Below are 24114 nucleotides of genomic sequence, written 5' to 3'. Positions count from 1 at the left end.
CTAAGACTCACTGCTGTGTTCCAATGCTGAGAGATACAAAGGAGTTGCATTCTTCCTCACACTGGCTTCAATACAAGTTTCATACTCCTTAGCCACATCTACCTTTTGAAGCTCCAATTGACCATATGTCACCTTCAGGAGGCACCTTTTGTATACACAGCTTAAGAAAGCTGGGTTTTAAGGGTCAGTGTGGAAAGGTCCTAGGTCCCTGTCTCCTGATTAGGTCAGGGTTAGTGAGGTCAAGCAAAGGCAGGGAAACCACACAATACTGTATGGAGCATAAATGTCTTCCTTAAAATTTGAATAAGACATTGGAACCACAAAGACTGACAGTATAACCAGTAAAATGGTACTAAGACAGAATAATTTCAGCACTCAGGGGGCAGAGGCAGGAAAGTCTCCATGACATGGAGACTAGCCTGATAAGTATAGTGAGTCCCAGGCCTGCTCAATACTAACACCCTATCTGTCTCTGTTAGGTCTCTCAACTAATTAGGAGCAGTCATAGCCTCCTTGTAATTCTTTTTTATCTTTTTTTTTCATTCAGTCTCATAGAAAAAACAAAAAGACAGCAGCTTGTTGTAAGATAAAACTCAAAGGTAAAGCTTCCTGATAACTCTTCCCATGTAGACTTCAACAGTGCTCCTCAACTCCTCCCAAAATACTATACGATTAAACTGGCATTGAACATGTACTTGAATTATCTGCAAAGTTTTAAAGAAATTGGGAAAAAAATGTAAAAACCCTAAGATCTATTCTAGTACAATTCCAGAAGGCAGAAAGTGTAAAACTCAAGGGGTTAGCTAGTTTTACTCATGCGTGGAACTGTTGTTGGCAACCTATAGGTTGCAAGTCCTTGTGACACTTTCACGGGAGTTGTCTAAGACTATCTGTATGTCAGATAATTATGTCACGAATCCTAACAGTAGGAAAATACAGTTATGAAGTAGTAAAAAAAAATAATTTTATTGTTGGGACTCCCCACAGCATAAGAAAATATATATTTGTAGGAACTGCAGCATCAGGAAGGTGGAGAACAACACTGTGGAACCTTGAAGACCAAAAGCATGCTGTGCCTCCCAGCCTTGCCTTGGCATCAGTCTAAGATCTGCTTCTGACTCTGGTCTTCTTGCTTCCATTTGTTTCTTCTGATCATATGGGGATAACCTACATAGTATAGTCAAATGCCCTATCTGAGGACATGATCAAATCCATTTTGTGAAACAATGTGCTATAGTATCATAAGGACAGGGCTGTCTTTGGGAGCAGTGCTCTTCTGCATTCCTCTGTGTGCTTTGATTTCTTTAATTTTTTTCTGCTATGAAGTTATTGTTCCCCAGTATTATTTTATTTTATTTTACTTTATTTTACTTTATTAGATATTTTCTTTAATTAAATTTCAAATGTTATTCCCTTTCCTGGTTTCCCCTCCAAATACCCCCTATCCCATCCATCCTCTCTCTACTCACCAACACAACCAATCATACTTCCCTGTCCTGGCATTCCCCTACACTGGGGAATGGAGCCTTCTCAGGACCAGGAGCCTCTCATTCCTGTCCAACTAGACCATCCTCTGCTTCATATGTGGCTGTAGTCATGGGTCCCTCCTTATGTACTCTTAGATTGACATTTTTATTATTATTATTATGTATTTATTTTATTTACATTTCCAATGCTATCCCAAAAATCCCCCACACCCTCCCACACCTACACACCCATCCACCCACTCCTACCTTTTGGCCCTGGCATTCCCCTGTACTTAGGCATGTAAGGTCTGCATGCTCAATGGGCCTCTCTTTCCACTGATGTCCTACCAGGCCATCTTCTGATACATATGCAGCTAGAGACATGAACTCTGGAGGAGTACTGGTTACTTCATATTTTTTTTCCACCTAGAGGATTCCGATGCCCCAAGCTAAATGGGTACTTCCTCCAGCTCCTTCTTTGGGGACCATGCGATCCATCCAATAGCTGACTGTGAGCATCCACTTCTGTGTTTGCTAGGCCCTGGCATAGTCTCACAAGGGACAGATATATCAGGGTCCTTTCAGCAAAATCTTGCTAGTGTATGCAATGTTGTCAGGGTTTGAAGGCTGATTATGGGATGGATTCCCGGGTATGACAGTCTCTAGATGGTCCATCCTTTTGTCTCAGCTCCAAACTCTAACTTTGTAGCTACTTCCATGTGTGCCTTGCTCCCAATTCCAAGAAGAGGCAAAGTATCCACACCTTGGTCTTCCTTCTTTCCAAGCTTCATATGTTTAGCAAATTGTATCTTATATCTTGGGAATTCTAAATTTATGGGCTTATATCCACTTATTATCCAGTGAGTACATATCATGTGAGTTCTTTTGTAATTGAGTTACCTCACTCAGGATGATGCCCTCCAGGTCCATCCATTTGCCCAGGAACTTCATACATTCATTTATTTAATAGCTGAGTAATACTCCATTGTATAAATGTACTACATTTTCTGTATCCATTCCTCTGTTGAGGAGCATCTGGGTTCTTTTCAGCTTCGGGCTATTATAAATAACACTGCAATGAACATAGTAGAGCATGTGTAGAGCATTCTTACTGGTACGAGTATCTTCTGGATATTTGCCCAGGAGAGGTATTGTGGGATCCTCCTTTAGTACTATGTCCAATTTTTTGAGGAAACACCAGATTATTTCCAAAGTGGTTGTATGAGCTCGAATTCCACTAACAATTGAGGAGTGTTCCTCTTTCTCCAAATCATCTGCTGTCACCTGAATTTTTGATCTTAGTCATTCAGACTGCGGTGAGGTGAAATATCAGGATTTTTTTGGTTTGCATTTTCCTGATGATTAAGGATGATTAAGGATGCTGAACCTTTTTTCAGCCATTTGTTATTCCTTAGGTGAAAATTCTTTGTTTAGCTCTGAGCCCCATTTTTTAATGGGGTTATTTGATTTTTCTGGAGTCCACCATATTGAGTACTTTATATATATATATATATATATATTGGATATTAGTCTCCTATATGATTTAGAATAGGTAAAGATCCTTTCCCAACATGTTGATGGCATTTTTGTCTTATTGATGGTGTCTTTTGCCTTACAGATGCTTTGCAATTTTATGAGGTTCCATTTGTCGATTTTTGATCTTAACAGCACAAGACATTGCTGTTCTATTCAGGATTTTCACCCCATGCCCATATTGGAGGCTTTGCCCCAAGGTCACCCCGATAAGTTTAAGTGTCTCTGGTTTTATGTGGAGTTCCTTAATCCACTTATATTTGATCTTAGTACAAGGAGAGAAAATGGAACAATTCATATTCTTCTACATGATAATCACCAGCTGTGGCAGCAGCATTTGGTGAAAATGTTTTGTTTTGTTTTTTTTTTTGTTTGTTTGTTTTTTTTTTTTTTCAACTGGATGGTTTTAACTCCCTTGTCAGAGATGAAGTGATCATAGGTGTGTCAGTTAATTTCCAGGTCTCAATTCTATTTCATTGCTCTACTTGTCTGTCACTATACCAGTACCAATTCAGTTTTTAACACAATTGCTCTGTAGTACAGCTTTAGGTCGGGCATGGTGATTCCACCAGAGGTTCTTTTATCCTTGAGAAGAGTTTTGTTTTTTTTTTTTTTGTTTTGTTTTGTTTTTTTTTTTTTTTTTTTTTTTTTGGTTTTTCTAGACAGGGTTTCTCTGTATAGCTCTGGCTGTCCTGGAACTCACTTTGTAGACCAGACTGGCCTCGAACTCAGAAATCTGCCTCCCTCTGCCTCCCGAGTGCTGGGATTAAAGGCGTGCGCCACCACGCCCGGCTGAAAAGAGTTTTTGCTATCCTAGGTTTTTGTTAATCCAGATGAATCTGCCATTTGCCCTTTCTAATTCGTTGAAGAATTGAGTTGGAATTTTGATGAGGATTGCATTGAATCTGTAGATTGCTTTCGGCAAGATAGCCATTTTTACTATATGTATCCTGAGAATACATGAGCATTGGAGATCTTTCCATCTTCTGAGATCTTCTTTAACTTCTTTCTTCAGAGACATGAAGTTCTTGTCATACAGATCTTTCACTTCCTTAGTTAGAGTCACTCCTAGGTATTTTATATTATTTGTAGCTATTGAGAAGAGTGTTGTTTCCCTAATGTCTTTCTCAGCCTGTTGGTCCTTTGTGTAGAGAAAGGCCATTGACTTGTTTCAGTTAATTTTATATTCAGCGACTTGACTGAAGCTTTTTATCAGGCTTAGGAGTTCTCTGGTGGAATTTTTAGGGTCACATATATATATATATATATATATATATATATATATATATATATATATATATATACTGTCATATTATCTGCAAAATGTGATATTTTGACATCTTCCTTTCCAATTTATATCACCTTGATCTCCTTTTGTTGTCTAATTGCTCTGGCTAGGACTTCAAGTACAATGTTGAATAGGTAGGGAGAGAGTGGACAGCCTTGTCTAGCCTGGTGGGATTGCAAGCTTGTACAACCACTCTGGAAATCAGTCTGGTGGTTCCTCAGAAAATTGAACATAGTACTACCAGAGGATCCAGCAATACCTCTCCTGGGCATATATCCAGAAGATGTCCCAACGGGTAAGAAGGACACATGCTCCTCTATGTTCATAGCAGCCTTATTTATAATAGCCAGAAGCTGGAAAGAACCCAGATGCCCCTCAACAAAAGAATGGATACAGAAAATGTGGTACATTTACACAATGGAATACTATTCAGCTATTAAAAAGAATGAATTTAAGAAATTCTTAGGCAAATGGATGGACCTGGAGGGCATCATTCTGAGTGAGGTAACCCAATCACAAAGGAAATCTCATCATATGTACTCACTGAGAAGTTGATATTAGCCCAGAAACTTAGGATACCCAAGATATAAGATACAATTTGATAAACACATTAAACTCAAGAGAATGAAGACCAAAGTGTGGACACTTTGCCCCTTCTTAGAATAGGGAACAAAATACCCATAGAAGGAGTTACAGAGACAAAATTTGGAAGTGTGACAAAAGGATGGACCATCTAGTGATTGCCATATACAGAGATCCATCCCATGATATGCTTCCAAATGCTGACACCATTGCATACAATAGCAAGATTTTGCTGAAAGGACCCAGATATAGCTGTGTCTTGTGAGACTATACCAGGGCCTAGCAAACACAGAAGTGGATGCTCACAATCATCCATGGAATGGATCACAGGGCCCCCAATGGAGGAGCTAGTAAAAGCACCCAAGGAACTAAAGGGAACTGCAACCGTATAGGTGGAACAATAATATGAACTAACCTTTACCCTGGAGCTCTTGTCTCTAGCTGCATATGTATCAAAAGATGGCTTAATAGGCCATAACTTGAAAGAAAGGCCCATTGGACTTCCAAATTTTATATGCCCAAATACAGGGGAATGCCAGGGCCAAAAAGGGGGAGTGGGTTGTTAGGGGAGTGGGGGGGTATGGGGGATTTTTGGTATAGCATTGGAAATGTAAGTGAGCTAAATACCTAATAAAAAATGGAAAAAAAATAAATTGTATTTTCTTGCATGTCTTCAAGTGATTTTTTTTTCCTCTCTAAGGGCTTCTACCTGTTAGACTGTGGTTTTCTGTATTTCTTTAAAGGTGTTATTTTATCCTCATTTAAGGTATTTTTCATCTTCATGAAATGAAATTTTTAGTCAAAATCTTGCTATTCATGAATGTTTAAGTATCCAGGGTAGGAAAACTGGGTTATGATAATGCCAAATTACTTTGGCCTCTTTTGGTTATGTCCTTTCATTTTTCTTTCACCATCTGGTCATTTCTGTTGTTAAATTGTCTGGGTATCTGGGATTGGATCAGTACTCTTTGGAATCAAATAGTATAGTGTGACCTCGATTCCAGAAGGCCTTCTGGGAGTCAGGAAGTACTGTATCTGGTTAGGACATGCCTTCAGTGTCTTTGCTTGGTACAGCCATCATATATCACACAGTCTCTGGATTTGGCAGATCTAATAGGAGCCAAGTTGGCTTTGGGGTCTAGGGAAAGCATATAGATCTTCAATATTTTCAGTTGGAGATTCAAACTGGAAAGACAATAGTACTCAGGAAGAGCTCGATATGTACCTCATGTGCTTATCACTATGGAGGTCCAAAATGATATGGTTATTCAGCCAAAGGGTTCTCCTATGTTTCTAATTATGGAAGAGCTCCTGTTAGGCATGTAGGTTGGTAGGGCTGGGTGGTAAACCCTGCTTTCATAAGTTCAGACTGCAGAGGTCCTACAGGTGTAAAATTTTTATATAATATTGAAATTCTAATTTTGGTATTCAATATTAGTATAGTTATGCATATGGGACAATGAAAATTGGAAAGGAAATTGGACCCTGTATTGTAAGCCTAGTATTATGGATTAAGGGTTTTAAGGGGAAACCTTGGAAGAATCACCATCAACAATCCTGCATGGATGTTGAGTATTAGTGAAGTAATATGTCGTGCCAATTATAATGCATTGGGTTAATAATCCTGTGTGTAAACAAGCTATAACATGTCAGAATTAGTTTCATTAGAATAAGTTGAATTTTGTACAAAAATCATTTAAAGTATAATACACTAATATGATATTTGTATTAAAGAAACTGAAATTATATTTGTTGGTGCATAGTTGTATAACGGGCATCCCATTACCTTTCAAATATCTGTAGTTCATGAATAACCTATTTGCTACTGCATACATTTTCATGAAAGAGGAAGTCCTTCCATCCATGTAGATTGATGAGTGCAGATACTCAAAAATGCTTCAATGCTTTGTATAAATCGTACTTCTGTGCCATATTAAACCTTGTTTAAAGTGATTGAAGAATCACAAATCAGTATCTGATTAATGGGGAAAAACAAGATAAGAATGGTTTACTAATAAATGACCTCAAAATTAATGAATATACAACAGCAACACTTCTAAGACTATTCTCTGACATGAAAATAGAATAGAGGCCATCACCTCTTACACAGAGAATAACATGGACTCAGATATCTGATATCAACAAGAAATAAAGGGACAAGCAACTGGAAAGAAGCTATGGAATATTATCTGTGAAACAGAAGAAAACTTTGTTTTATAAGCTCAAAAAGTATTGTAGTGGATAGCTTAAGATTGCCACCCAATAGGAAAACTTAAAGAAAATAGAATCCACATATTGCCTTGATAATTAGGAAGGACATGATGATATGTGCTCTGCCTTCTTTCCTCCAAATCAAGTACATAACATGAATTTTAGGCAAAATAAAATAAATTTTAAGAAATACTCTTTGTGCTCCAAGCAACATGGAGGATATCTCTGCAGAAAAGCACATGGAGCCTCACCTCTAAATCTGGGCAAACCCAAATTCAAGATTATTAAAGACCTGAATGTTTGACATGTAGTCTTTTTTTAATGAGTATGATATGGATCTCAATCCATTGTTCATGTGCACCAAATGACTTCCAAAAGACTGCAACAGCCTAGGATGGTAGGCACCTGTAAATGTAATTTAATGTTCTTAACCCTTTTAGTGTCACAAATTCTTACCAGTCGCATGGAAGAGTGCATTGCCAGTTTTTAGGTTTTTTTCCATGATGCTCCTGTAAGACCTATGATTCATCTAAATAATAGAAATAATTAACAAAACTCATTTGTCCTTCTGTTTGTGTATATTCTTGATTTAAATCTCTCAATAAATGCTGACAGTTTTCACCAATGATGGAGAACATCAAACTCATGTTGGGTAAAAGATAAGGATTCTTGTTGATCTCATCAGTAGCAAAAAACATTACCAGAAGGAGCTCATATTCACTTGCTGAAATTCTACAAGTGGGCATAGTGATGATTAAGGGAGATGTGTGAAATATAAAATTTCAACTGCAGTAAAGTTTGTAATATGAGATACGCTAAATTTCTGTCTAAATATCTTGAAATATGCCTGACATATTAGGGATCCTTAGAGCTGAATACAATTTAAGTATTTATACACATTGAGCACTATGATATGATACATTTTGTATTCATGAAAATAAATAAATATTGTTTTATCTCTGAATGCCATCCTTGAACTAAATTACAGTCCTATTGTGTAAAACTGATATAAAATAACCTTAGAGTTGTCATTCCACAGATATATAAAAGAGCATGACTTCCACTACATATGAAATACCTAACAGATTCTCCTTATAACTTATACTTAACTGAAATTTATACATCAAACATCTTAATATTATTGAATACTTTGAGAATTAACTAATATATCTGTTCTTTCAACTTTTTTATTCTTATCCTTTTATACCCTATAATATTTTAATGCATATTTAATAATGTCCATAACTGAGGATACTAAGTCTAATGTTCACTACTAAGTTATTACAAAACATACAAAATACTCTTTGGGAATTAAGCATAATAAAGGAGCATAAAATTTTATATAGTGAATAATTAAGAAATATATTCAAAAGCCCTTATTAGATACAACCTGACAGTATTCAAAAAACATTATATAGTTGTGTATCTTAACTAACAATCAGCTTACTTTAAGAAGATTATCAGTGTTTCAAGTAAAGAAAATATTTTATCAGTAAGAATATTTTACATATTTCCAAATAACAACAACTCTATGAATTTAAGCATTATGAAAATGCTAATTTTATTCAAAGGAAGAAAATTATGAGTAATATGTTAGAACATGTTTTATATTTGTTTTGTATGTTTGTAGATTATGCTTTTAATATATTCAACTGTTAATATCACCAATCAGGCTACTCATTTTAATATCCATTTTATTTAATTTTATTTATCCATTTCAAGATATACACAGTGATACAATTACTTATATCCTACAATACAGGAATATATATATATATATATATATATATATATATATATATATATATATATATGTGTGTGTGTGTGTGTGTGTGTGTGTGTGTGTGTGTGTGTGTGTATATATGTATGTATATATGTATGTATATATATATATATATATATATATATATATATATATATATATATATATAATGGATTTATAGTATAATGTATAGGTACATATGATTAATGAAAAAAATTTAAATATGTGAATTTTTTTAGTTCTGTGCAAACGTATTTATAGCCTAATTTAGTATAACATGCATTCGTTAACATAAATGTTTCTATAGATTCAAGGTTTTCTCTTTTTAATTTATTTATTTTGTATTGTTTTTTTATTTATTTACATTTCAAATGTTATCTTCCTTCGTGAATTCCCGTCCTCCGTGGAGGATTCCCTTATCTGGCATCAGTGTGAGGAGAATCCCTTGGTCCTGTGAAGGCTTGATGGCCAAGTACAGGGGAAAACTAGAGGGGAAATCTAGAGTGATGAAGCATGAGTGGGTGGGTAGGGAGCACCCTCATAGATGCAGGTGAAAGAGAGAAAGGGACAGTGTGTTCAAGGTTTTCTTTTACACTTAGGAGTACTTCATTAATTTTATGGGAGCCTTATATAAAATATTTTGGTCATAATCATCAAACTACTCTTTCTTTATTTACCCTACATTCTCCCTCCATATACCACAGTATTTTCTTTTTTTTGTAATTTATAAATCATGAGAGGCAAAACTTGTGCCAACTAAACATTCTTTTTGGATTGATCAGTTTAGCAAGGACAATTTCTGAATTGCAACAACCTGAATGATACATAAATAATACTACATAATGTAGTGATTTTTGTGTGACACTTAGTGTGTTGCAGGGTAATATGAATACAAATGTGCCTGATATTGTTAAGTGATACAGGTTATCAGAGGAATATGTATAGCCATTTCTGTTAGTGCCCTATATATCAATCTATGGGTCATTATTCATATGATAAATACATGAATTACATAGACTCACATGAATATTATATAATATTTATGCACTGCCTCAGGTTCCCTCTTCTGTGTGTAGTGTGATATGTACTGCGGGATTCAGGGAAAAATTTCAGTAAGAAACAGCAGACTGCTGCTTTGATTGTGTTCAGTGCCCAGAAAATGAGGTTTCCAATGACAGAGGTACATGCTTGCATACAGAACAACATTTGCTGAATTTGAATACCTTCTCTATCCAAACTAGAAATATCAAATGGCCTGGATGCAAACTAAATACTTAAAATCTCCATGAATGAAAACATAATCAGTTAAATAGTGCCAACTTCTTTTAGACCAAGCAAATAACTTCCAATGTCTTCTTGAAACAAGGCATTTCTCTCACAATATGATGGTTACTGCTTTTATATAATATAGAAAGTGTTTAGGAGGACAAACCTGTAAAAAATGTTTTAAAGAAACATTTTAGATGTAATCTATGCATATGTTTATTTTTCTTTGATTTGTTGTACATAGAAAGTTGACCACCTGATCAGTCCATAATCTTTCCCTCTATCACCCAGCTTACTCTGTGAAAAAGACCACATGCTCAGTGTAACAGTTGTTTAATGAAATATATTTTAAGAGGTTAGATGGACAAAGGATTAAATATTTCTTCTTAAAGAATTAGAACAAGAGTGAAGATTTTAAACATGCAACATAAGATTGCTTAGAGCTTAGCTAAGGAAAGAGGGAGAAATATGAACCTTCATAATCTTCATGCCATATAGCATGGAATGTGTATTTGGCAAGATAGAGATTGTAAAAAAAATGAAAGGGACATGCATAGGTCTATGAGGCCTACAGCTTCAAGAATGAAAATATTCCTTTACGCAAATAGTGTTTGAATGAGGAATTGTATGTTCTGTTCCTATGTGTAGATACAGACAAAGGCACAAACAATAGAGCAAACAAAGCACATGATGCATTTCATCAACTGACACCAGTACTGATATCTGCACACTACACTTTTCTGTGAATAGTGGATTTATGTTTAGAGGAATTAAATAATCTGAGATTATGCATATTATTATTCATCATATACTTGTTTTTGTTCAATAATTTTTTTTTCTTTCCACTTCCAATGATGTTTTTTTTTTTCCCATCACAATGTGTAGGTTAATACAGAGCAATCTCAATTTACTGGTTCTACAGCAAAAAGGAAGGGAATAGATGCTCAACATCAACTTATTTATTGATATTTCCTTAGAATAACATGAATATAAAATTACTACCTATGTAATTATGATAACTTATAAGGGATTGTTTTCATTTGCCAGCAGATATGGAACAGTGTGTGAAATCTCCAGATGATAAGAATGCCAACATAGAGCAAACCTACTCTCTCTCAAGAGCTGTATCATTTCAGGCTTAAGAAGATCCATTTGGGATGGCTCTACACTGCATGGCAGTGTACTTTTCGGCCATCACAATTCTAGTCCTCATCACATTTGTGAAGTACAAGGATACTCCCATTGTGAAGTCCAATAACCGCATTCTCAGCTACATCCTGCTCATCTCTCTTGTCTTCTGCTTTCTCTGCTCCCTGCTCTTCATTGGACATCCTGACCAGATCACCTGCTTCTGGCAGCAAACCATATCTGGAGTATTTTTCACTGTGTCTGTTTCTACAGTATTGGCCAAAACAATATCTGTGGTCATGGCTTTCAAGCTCACTACTCCAGGAAGAAGAATGAGAGGGATATTGGTAACAGGGGCACCTAATTTGGTCATTCCCATTTGTACCCTACTCCAACTTCTTCTCTGTGGAATCTGGTTGGTAACATCTCCTCCCTTTATTGACAGAGATATACAATCTGAACATGGGAAGATTGTCATAATTTGCAATAAACCTTCTGTCATTGCCTTCCACGTTGTCCTGGGATACTTGGGCTGTTGGCTCTGGGGAGCTTCACTTTGACTTTCTTGTCTAGGAATCTTCCTGAAACATTCAATGAAGCCAAGTTCCTAACTTTCAGCATGCTGGTGTTCTGCAGTGTCTGGATCACCTTCCTCCCTGTCTACCACAGCATCAGGGGGAAGGTCATGGTAGTTGTGGAAATTTTCTCAATCTTGCCTTCTAGTGTAGGGTTGCAAATGTGTTTCTTTCTCCCAAAGTGTTATGTTATTTTAAATAGACCAGATTCAAATTTTATAAAGAACTGAAAAGGTAAATTGCTTTATTGAAATTTCCATGGTAAGAAAATGTTAGATGATATTTAACTTATGTTATTCTTCATCTTAATAAAAGTAGTACTTCATCATATAAAAAAAAATTAAGTAATTACATATGTGTACTTACAAACAGGAAAGCAAACATGAATATGTTTAGATCAGGGAATCTCAATGAGTAATGGCTACCATCATTTTGATCTGTGGTTGTGTGTTTAAGCCATGTCCTTAATTAATGATTAATATGAGGTTACCCTACTGTCTGTGAACAGTGGCACCTGTAGGTATACTGTCCTTGAGTTATAAGAAAGGGTACTGAATACACAATGAATATGAAGAAGCCTGTAATCAACATTGTTCCATTTGCTTTCATGGAGTTCTTGCATCCAATTTCATACCTCGACTTCATTCAATGTACTACGAAATAAGGTGGAAAAATAAATAAACACTTTCCTCGCATGTTTCTCTTGGTCATGGTGTTTTTTCCAGCAACAAAATCTAAGAAATCACATAATGGTAAATCGTCTCTGTTGGGATTTGGAAGGTCATAGATTCCTGATGTGATAAAAGGCATTGATTTGAAAAGAGAGACAAGAGTGAAAGTTAGCAGTGTGTGAAGCACTGTGACACTATGCATATGGCAGTACAGAATCGCTTAACTTTGGAATAGCTTTAAAATATACAAGTTGGATGTTAAGAATATCAGATAAAATATAAAGTATATTTTATTTATTTATTTTTAAATTAATAATTTTCTTCATTTACATTTCCAATGCTATCCCAAAAGTCCCCAATACCCTCCCTTCCCCACTCCCCTACACACCAACTCCCACTTCTTGGCACGTGCGTTCACCTGTACTGAGGCATATAAAGTTTGCAAGACCAGTGGGCCTCTCTTTCCAACTGGCCCCCCTTCTGATACATATGCAGCTAGGCACATGAGCTCCGGGGGGTGGGGGGTGGGGCTTGTACTGGTTAGTTCATATTGTTATTCCACCTATATGGATGCAGACCCCTTTAGCTCCTTGGGTACTTTTTTCAGTTCCTCCATTGGTGCCCCTATATTCCATCCAATAGCTGACTATGAACATCCACTTATGTGTTAGCTAGGCCCTGGCATAGTCTCACAAGAGACAGCTATATCAGGGTCCTTTCAGCGAAATCTTGCTGGTGTATGCAAAGGTGTCAGTGTTTGGATGAATCCCCGGGTATGGGATGAATCCCCGGGTATGACAGTCTCTAGATGATGCATCCTTTCATTTCAGCTCCAAACTTGGTCTCTGTAACTCTTTCCATGGGTGTTTTGTTTCCAATTCTAAGAATGGGCAAAATATCCACACTATATTCTTCGTTTTTCTTGAGTTTCATGTGTTTTTCAAGTTGTGCCTTATATCTTGGGTAATATAATTTTCTGGGCTAATATCCACTTTTCAGTGAGTGCATATTAAGTGAGTTCTTTTGTAATCGGGTTACCTCACACAGGATGATGCCCTCCAGGTCCATCCATTTGCCTAGGAATTTATTAAATTCATTCTTTTTAATAGTTGTGTAGTACTCCATTGTGTAAATGTACTACATTTTCTGTATCCATTCCTCTGTTGAGGGACAGCTGGGTTCTTTCCAGCTTCTGGCTATTATAAATAAGGCTGCTATGAACATAGAGGAGCATGTGTCCTTCTTACCAGTTGGAACACCTTCTGGATATATGCCCAGAAGTGGTATTGCTGGATCCTCCGGTAGTACTAAGTCCAATTTTCTGAGGAACCACCAGACTGATTTCCAGAGTGGTTGTACAAGCTTGCAATCCTGCCAACAATGGAGGAGTGTTCCTCTTTCTCCACATGCTCGACAGCATCTGCTGTCACCTGAATTTTTGATCTTAGCCGTTCTGACTAGTATGAGGTGGAATCTCAGGGTTGTTTTGATATTGATTTCCCTGATTATTAAGAATGCTGAACATTTTTTTCATGTGCTTCTCTGCCATTTTGGATATCTCAGATGAGAATTCCTTGTTTAGATCTGAGCCCCATTTTTAATGTAGTTATTTCATTTTCTACAGTCCACCTTCTTGAGTTCTTTATAGAATATTAGACCTCTATCTGATTTAGGATAGGTAAAGATCCTTTCCCAATCTGTTGGTGACCTTTTTGTCTTATTGATGATGTCTTTTGCCTTATAGAAGCTTTGCAATCTTATGAGGTCCCATTTGTCGATTCTCAATCTTACAGCATAAGACATTGCTATTCTATTCAGGATTTTTTCCCCTGTGTTCAGATCTTCAAGACTTTCCTCCACTTTCTCTTCTATAAGTTTTAGGGTCTATGGTTTTAAGTGGAGTTCCTTCATCCACTTAGATATGACCTTAGTAAAAGAAGATAGGAATGTATCAATTCACAGTCTTCTACATGATAATCACCATTTGTGCCAGCACCATTTGTTGAAAATGCTGTGTTTTTTTCCCCCCTCTGGATGGTTTTAGCTTCCTTGTTCAAAGATCAAGTGTCCATAAGTATTTGGGTTTATTTCGGGGTCTTCAATTTTATTGCACTGGTCAACTTGTCTGTTGCTATACCAGTATCATGCAGTTTTTTTTTTTTTTATCACAATTGCTCTGTAGTACAGATTTAGGTCAGGCATGGTGATTCCACCAGAGGTTCTTTTATCCTTGAGAAGAGTTTTTGCTATCCTAGGTTTTTTACTATGTCAGATGAATTTGCACATTGCCCTTTTCTAACTCAGTGAAGAATTGAGTTGGAATTTTAATGGGGATTGCATTAAATCTGTAGATTGATTTTGGCAAGATAGCCATTTTTACTATATTGATCCTGCCAATCCATTGGTATGGGAGATCTTTCCATCTTAGGGGATCTTCTGCAATTTATTTCTTCAGAGATTTGAAGTTCTTATCATACCAAAATTTCACTTCCATAGAGTCACCTCAAGGTGCCTTATATTATTTGTGACTATTGAGAAGGGTGTTCTTTCACTAATTTCTCTCTCAGCCTGTTTATCCTTTGTGTAGAGAAAGGCCATTGACTTGTTTGACTTAATTTTATATCCAGTTACTTCACTGAAGCTGTTTATCGGGTTTAGGAGTTCCGTGGTGGATTTTTAGGGACACTTATATATACTATCATGTCATCTGCAAATAGTGATATTTTGACTTCTTCCTTTCCAATTTGCACCCTCTTGATTTCCTTTTGTTGTCAAATTGCTCTGGCTTGGGCTTCAAGTACAATGTTAACTAGGTAAGGAGAAAGTGAGCAGCCTTGTCTAGTCCCTGATTTTAGTGGGATTACATCCAGCTTCTCACTATTTACTTTGATGTTGGCTACTGGTTTACTGTAGATTGCTTTTATCATGTCTATGTATGGGCTTTGAATTCCTGATCTTTCCTAGACTTTTTTCATGAATGGGTGTTGGATTTGTCAAATGCTTTCTCAGCATCTATCCAGCTGATTTGTGTTTTTTTTTCTTTTAGTTTGTTTATATAATGGATTACGTTGATGGATATCCGTATATTAAACCATCTCTGCATCCCTGGAATGAAACCTACTAGGTCAGGAGGGATGATTGTTTTGATGTGTTCTTGGATTCGGATAGCGAGAATTGTATTGAGTATTTTTTTATCAATATCCATAATGGAAATTGGTCTGAAGTTCTCTATCTTTGTTAGATCTTTCTTTGGTTTAGGTATCAGAGTAATTGTGGATTCATAGAATGAGTTGGTTAGAGTAACTTATGCTTCTATTTTGTGGAAAAGTTTGTGAAGAAGTGGAATTAGGTCTTCATTGAAGGTCTGACCGAACTCTGCCCTAAACCCATCATGTCATGTGTTTTGTTTTTTGTTTTTGTTTTTGTTTTTGTTTTTGTTTTTGTTTTTGTTTATGTTTTTGTTTATGTTTTTGTTTTTGTTTTTTGGCTGCGAGACTATTGATGACTGCTTCTATTTCTTTAGGGGATATAGGACTGTCTACGTAATTAATCTGATCCTGATTTAATTTTGTTACCTGTTTTCTGTCTAGAAATTTGTGCATTTCTTCCAGGTTTTCCAATTTTGTTGAGTATCGCCTTTTGTAGAAGGATCTAATGGTGGTTTGGATATTTTCGAGATTTGTTGTAATGTCTCCTTTTTAATTTCTGATTTGGTTAATTAGAATATTGTCCCTGTGTCTTCTCGATAATCTGGCTAAGGTTTTATCTATCTTGTTGATTTTCTCAAAGAACCAGATCTTATGGTTGATTCTTTGAATAGTTGTTTGTTTCCACTTGTTTAATTTCAACCCCGAGGTTATTTCCTGTGGTCTACTCCTCTTGGGTGAATTTGCTTCCTTTAGTTCTAGAGCTTTTAGGAGTGCTGTCAGACTATTAGTGTATACTGTCTCTAGTTTCTTTTTGGAGGCACCCAGGGCTGAGTTTTCCTCTTAGGACTGCCTTAATTGTGTCCCATAAGTGTGGGTATGTTGTGGCTTCATTTTCATTAAACTCTAAAAAGTCTTTAATTTCTTTCTTTATTTCATCCTTGACAAAGGAATCATTGAGTAGAGTGTTGTTTACTTTCCACCTGAATGTTGGCTTTCTATTTTTTATGCTGTTATTGAAGATCAGACTTAGTCTGTGGTGTTCAGATAGGATGCATGGGGCAATTTCAATATTTATTTTATCTGTTGAGGCCAATTTTTTGACCAATTGTATGGACAATTTTGGAGGAGGTGCCATGTTGTGCTGAGAAGAATGTATATCCTTTTTTTTTTAGGATAAAATGTTTTGTAGATATCTATTAAATCCATTTGTTTCATAATTTCTGTTAGTGTCTATGTGTCTCTATTTCGTTTCTGTTTCCAGGATCTGTCCATTGGTGAGAGTGCGTGTTGAAGTCTCCCAATATTATTGTGTGAGTTGCAATGTGTGTTTTGAGCTTTACTAAAGTTTCTTTAATGAATGCAGCTGCCCTTGTATTTGGAGCATAGACAATCAGAACTGAATGTTTATCTTGGTAGATTTTAATTTTGATGAGTATGAAGCACCCCTCCTTGTCTTTTTTGATAACTTTGGGTTCGAAGTCAGATATATCCGATATTAGAATTGCTATTCCAGCTTGTTTCTTGGGAACATTTGCTTGGAAAATTGTTTTTGAACCTTTCACTCTGAGGTAGTGTCTGTCTTTTCCTTGAATTGGCTTTCCTGTAAGCAGCAATATGTTGGGTCCTGTTGGTGTAGCCAGTCTATTAGTCTATGTATTTTTTATTGGAGAATTGAGTCCATTGATGTTAAGAGAAATTAAATAAAAGTAATTGTTGCTTCCTGATATTTTTGTTGTTAAAGTTGGGATTCTGTTCCTGCAGCTGTGTTAGGTTTGTTGAAGGATTACTTTCTTGCTTTTTCTAGGTTGAAGTTTCCATCCTTGTGTTGTTGTTTTCCTTTTATTATCCGCTGAAAAATTGGATTCATTGAAAGATACATCGTGAAATTTGTTTTATCATGGAATATTTTGGTTTCTTCACCTAAGGTAATTGAGAGTTTTGCTGTGTATAGTATTCTGGGCTGGCATTTGTGTTCTCTTTGGGTCTGTATAACATCTGTCTAGGATCTTCTGGCTTTCCTAGTCTCTGGTGAGAAGTCTGGTGTTATTCTAATAGGCCTGCCTTTATATGTTTTTGACATTTTTCCCTTATTGCTTTTAATATTCTATCTTTATTTACTGCATTTATTCTGATTATTATGTGTCAGGTGGAATTTCATTTCTGGACCATTCTATTTGGGCTTCTGTAGGCTTCTTGTATGTTCATGGGCATCTATTTCGTTAGGTTTGTTGGATTTTCTTCTATAATTTTGTTGAAGATATTTGCTGGCCCTTTAATTTAAAAATCTTCATTCTCATCTACTCCTATTATCTGTATGTTTGGTCTTCTCATTGTATCCTGGAATTCTTGGATGGTGTTTTTGTTTGTTTGTTTGTTTTTGTTTTTGTTTATTTTTAGACAGGGTTTCTCTGTGTAGCCCTGGCTGTCCTGGAACTCACTCTGTAGACCAGGCTGGCCTTGAACTCAGAAATCTGCCTGCCTCTACCTCCTGAGTGCTGGGATTAAAGGTGTGTTCCACCATGGCTTTCCTGGATGTTTTAAGTTAGGATCTTTTTGCATTTTGCATTTTCTTTATTGTTGTTTCCAGTTTCTCTATGGAATCTTTTGCTTCTGAGATTCTCTCTTCCATCTCTTGTATTCTGTTGCTGATGCTTGCATCTATGGTTCCTGGTTTCTTTCCTAGGGTTTCTATCTCCAGCATTGTCTCCCGTGGATTTTCTTTATTGTTTCTACTTCTGTTTTTAGATCTTGGATAGTTTTGTTCAATTCCATCACCTGTTTGGTTGTGTTTTCCTGGAATTCCTTAAGGAGTTTTTGCGTTTCTTCTTTAAGGGTTTTTACTTGTTCAGCAATGTTTTCCTGTAAATCTTTTAGGTGTTTTTTTTGTTTGTTTGTTTTTTGTTGTTTTTTTTTTTTTGTTGTTTTTTTTTGTTGTTGTTGTTGTTTTTTGCTTCTTCTTTAAGGCCTTCTACCTTTTAGCCATGTTCTCCTGTATCTCTTTATTGAGTTATTAATTTTCTTCTTAAAATCCTCTACCAGCACCAAGAGATAAGATTTTATATCTGAATCTTGGTTTTCAGCTGTGTAGAGGTATCCAGGACTTGCTCTGGTGGGAGTCCTGGCTTCTGGTGATGGTGAGTCGTCTTGGTTTCTATTAGTAAGATTCTTATATTTGCCTTTTGCCATCTTGTAATCTCTGTTGTTAGTTGTTATAGATGTCTCTGGATGGAGTTTGTTCCTGCTGTGATTCTGCTAGCGTCTGTCAGCACTCCTGGGAGTCCAACTCTCTCTTGAGCCTCCGTGGTCAGAGTACTCCCTGCAGGCAAGCTCTCCTCTTGCAGGGAAGGTGCACAGAGGTCTGAGCCTAGCTCTGCCTCATTTCTGAAGATGAATGCCCAATGGCATCCTGTCCCAGAACCTATGTTACTTGTGCAGCCAATGTGCTCTCCTGAGCAGACTGTTCTCTGAGGGAACCAGAATACAAATGTTGCCCTCACCTGGTCAAGAGGTCAGTGTTTTCTAGGGTTTTAGTGTTTCATGGTTCTAGTTTTTTGTTTTATTTTATTTTGCTTTTGTGTTTCTTTTTGTTTTTTTTTAAATGATTTTAGGGATATAGCAATTTATTTCTTTATTTATTTTTATGTATTTTCATTTTTTTAGGATTTTGTTGTTTTTTGTTTGTTTGTTTGTTTGTTTTAAGACTTTAGGGTTTTTATGCTTTTAGTTTTTTTTTATGATTTTAGGTTTTTGGAGTGCTTTAGGTGAGTTTTAGTGTTTTAGGTTTTTTGGGGGCTTCAGGTATTTTCTTTAGGGATTTAGGTTTGTTTTTGTTTTAGGGTTTTAGAGACTTTTAGGTTTTTAAAAGGGGTTTTAGGGATTTTTGAGTTTCATAATCTTAGGGTATTTTTTTAGGTTTTTATAGCATTTTTAAAAAATTCTGATCAAAATAATCTTCAATTACAATTAAATTTCTTTTGCTTCAACTATCAGTTATCATTTTATTAATTTTCCATTCTTTTATTAGTAATTTAAAATTCAAATTGAAATTCAAGTTTTGAATAAAAGAATGTAAGAATTCAACATTGGAATGTCAGTACAATAAGTTTTCATCTTTCATTTTATACATACATTTATATTCATAATATAATAATTAAACATTATAATGAGAAAATTGTTTCTTTTTTAGTATTTCAAATATATTTGGTTAAGGCAACAGTGTGAAAATTGTTGCCTCTGTGTCCTGAGTGCTTAGATTAATGTATATTTACCACCAATCCAGGACACACTGCTTCCTTGTCCATGAACATTTAGGCAATTTTAATGTTTCCTAGATATTTCTTTTCAGAATTTTTTGAAAGATTTCATTTCTATAAGTTTTGAAAATACATGTATAAATGATATTTGATACATAATGTTTCCTATGTTTATGGTAAAAGAACTAACCCAGAATTTCCCACTTTTTATTTCATCAACCAGTTCAACTATCAATGCAAAACCTAAATCTTCAAGTTTCTGACATAAGGAAGAATGGCAAGATAAAACGTACTAAGAGACATTCTACATATTGGGATTTATGTGGATATCCTTGATCAACTTGGATTTGAACTTTGTACAAGAAGATAGGAATGGATCATTTTGCATTCTTCTACATGCCGAAAACCAGTGGAAGCAGTACCATTTGTTGAAAATGCTGTCATCTTGTCACTAGATGGTTTTGTACTCACTGTCACAGTTTAAGTGAGGATAGTTGTGTGGGTTCATTTCTGGGTCTTCAATTCTATCCTGTCCTGTTTGTCCATGGCTAAACATAATCAAAAATAAGAATTAAAGGTTTGCCAGTAGTGTCTTAGCACCAGGACTAGTGCCTTTGTAAGTTCTCATATATCATCTCAGATCTTCCACAGAGGCAACATTTTTTTCAAGATTCAAACAGTCTCAAAACAATTTTCCACCCTCTAATTAGTGACCCAAACACAGAAAAGCCTTTATTCATACATTTTACTCAAATCTACACAGAAACACTTCAATATCAATCACTTAAAAACAGATATAAAGTCTTCACTGTACACTCACTTGAAGCTAGGCATAAAGGATTTCCTTTACACATCACTAAAAAAAAAGAGTAAAATTTTATAAAATTAATATTGTATCTCAACTGTGAATATTACACACACATGAGTGAAGCATTGCTTTAATCATAGTGATTATATCAAAAAGGTCCAACAAGTCACCTCATAGAAGACAATCCATGATCACTAGTGTCCACAAAATATAAACACATAAATCATTTTCTAGTTCCATATGATTAATGGTATTTTTAACTTCGGTCATTGAAACTTTTAAAAGTAAAATCTTAAGAAAATACTTTAATGGTCTGTAGAGATTTCTCAGAATATAAGGGTACACACTGCCCTTCATGGTGCTCAATGTTCAGATTCAAACATTCACATCAGGTGGCTTAGAACACCCTTCAGGGAGATCAGAAAGTTACTCATGTGCACATACCTCTACACACACACACACACACACACACACACACACACACACACACACATTTTAATAATAAAACAAAATCTTAAAAGCCCATATATTATTTATTTAAAATGTTCCCGTACAAAAGCTGATGAGCTTCTGAAGGATTGATGAGTGGACTGGTTCTGACATCACTCTATAACTAGCCAAGTATGGAAACATTGTCCCATTTACCTTTTTTGGCTTTCAAGCATTGACACAATGGTCTAAGGAGCTGGAATTTTGCTAGGAAAACCAAGATGAGAGAAGTAAAAGCTGAAGATCTGGGCCAACAAGAGGTACATTCTTCCTCTTTGAATGTGGTTTCATTAGTTTTGACAACTGGTCTACCTTGAAAGCAAGATAAAGGTGAGTCAAAAATACGCATTGTTGTGTATATCTCTAACCATCTACTTAAATATAATCATTTGCCTAGAAAATCAAGTTGATCAGATGGTATATTTGGATATTATTGGACTATGTTCTTCTCTCCAATGTGGCTATGTTCAATAAAGTTTCCTTCTATGATTTTCCATATTACATATGCAGAGTGACCACATGTATGGCTCCAGAAGAGCAAGGTGGCAATGGGTGTGGCAGAACAATAGAGTTGCAGGCTCCTCACAGACGTAAATAGTGAAACCTGAGCAAACAGGTTTCAGCCTGATGGGGGTTGGAGGTTACATAGCATGGCTTAAATAGAAGCTTGTTTGTGATATACATATACTAACCTACAAGACTGAATTGATTTAATAAAAATCTGACATAGTACCTACTTCTTATAAAATGAAAATTCCCAGATATTTATTTGCAGTTGCGAAGATCATCTGTTTGCAACAAATATCTGGAGATATGCATATTCAAGAACAACCTTGAGTGACATATAAAACTGACATAGTCATATATTGCACTGAGAATGATCAACATCACATCCAACTGATTATATATATACTCATAGAATTCAATCTACAGAGAATGCATTTTTCCTTTTCACTAACATTTAAATGGATAAAGAATGTAGCCTCATTGGATCCTGCAGTAGATTGATTTCTAGCTTTTGGAAAACACTCTACACTAAATTCTATAGTGACTGCAATAGTCATAAACCTGACAGCCATGGATACTGTACCTGTTTCTTTTCTTTTCTTTTTTTTTAAGATTTATTTATTATTATATCTAAGTAGAGTGTAGCTGTCTTCAGATGCACCAGAAGAGGGCATTCGATCTCATTATGCATGGTTTTGAGCCACTATGTGGTTGCTGGGATTTGAACTCAGGACCTTCGGAAGAGCAGTTGGTGCTCTTAACCACTGAGCCATCTCTCCAGCCCCTGTACCTATTTCTTTACATGCACATTTACATTTGTTTTAGACAAATACATTTGGGAATAAAATATGATACAGTGGATAAATCAGATAATGCTTATACTAGATTTGTAGAGAGATGAGTATATGGATGTTCTGATGGATGAAAAGAGGACATGAATTGACAGAAGGAAATATGACTATCATATAATCCTGATGGTTGATTACTAAAAAATAGAAAACCAAGAGTCCACCTCCGGAAGAAAGGCAGTGTACTAAGTGGAGAGATAGGCTTGTCACGGAATTTTTCTTATCTAAAAGGACTGCAGGGACAAAAATGGAGAAGAGACTGAGGGAAAAGAGGTCCAGTGACAGACCCAACTTGGAATCCAGCTCAAGAGGAGGCTCCGGAGGCCTGACACTATTATTGATCTTATGGTCTACTTTCAGACAGAAGCCTAGCATAGCTCTTTTTTCAAGAAGTCAAATAAGCAGATGACTAAAACAGGAACAGATCCATACACCTAACCAATGCACTGAAATCAGGGACCCGTATGGCATAAATAGGGAAAGGCTGAAAGAATTTGAGCAACGACATATGAAGATCAACATTCTGAACTAACCTGGACCCTTGAGATCTCTCAGACACTGAGCCACCAAAAAGGCTGCATACACCATCTAGAATGAGCCCCCAACTCATGTAAAGCATAGGGCTGCCTGGTCTAGGCTTAGGGAGAGATGGCATCGCTAACTCTCCACAGAGTTTACGTTCCAGGAAGTGAGCAGTTCTGGTATGGTGGGTGGAGGTTGGGAGGGAGGGGAGAGTAGGTACATACTCTTTGTGTCAGGGAGATGAGGAATGGGATGAGAAAAAGTTGGTGGGTCAGACCAGAATGGGGATAAAATGTGGACTGAAAAAAAAGAAAAATATTTTTTTAAAATAATTAAAAGAGAAATACATTTTTAATCTTGTTAACTGGAATGCTGCCTCTGGGTCCTTTAGTTAATTTGACTAGGGACTTATCAGAAATGCAATATATTTACGTTTGTATTTGTACATTTATATATCATCTCTCTCTCTCTCTCTCTCTCTCTCTCTTTCTCTCTCTCCTTGTGTGTGTGTGTGTGTGTGTGTGTGTGTGTGTGTGTGTAGGTGTGTGTAATAAAACTCCAAGACCCCCTTCAAGAGGAAAAAAAATAAAGGGGAAATATTTTCTAATATGAGCTCAAGAGATAACATTCTCAGAGTAAATGTTTGGCATGTTGTTTCAGGGCTCTAAAGTTATCAACTACTATTTCAGGGAAATTTTAAATACAGGAGGCATAATTGAGAAATCCTCTTTATATAAAATGCAGGATAGAAATCAAAACTCAAAGGAATTCAGAAGCCAAAGCAACAAAAGTAATAAACTTGAAAATAGGTAGAGCATTTATCTAGGTGTTTATGTCTATTCAAATTCATCTTTTTAAAACTTTTTTATTAAATAATATTAATCATTTATATTCCAAATGTTACTGCAGCTCCTAGATTCCCCTTACTGTGATTTTCCCCTTCCCTTTTCCCCTTTGTTTCTGAGAGTGTGCTCCCCCATCCATCCTAACCTCACTGCCATCAACTCTGGGGGAACAAATTCTACTGATTTAAATGCATCCTCACTCATGAGGTCA

This window comes from Mus caroli, unplaced genomic scaffold, assembly GCF_978045245.1.
Source record: "Mus caroli unplaced genomic scaffold, Mus_caroli_1 scaffold_22, whole genome shotgun sequence".
Taxonomy (NCBI): Eukaryota; Metazoa; Chordata; class Mammalia; order Rodentia; family Muridae; genus Mus; species Mus caroli.
This window is presented reverse-complemented; position numbering follows the sequence as displayed.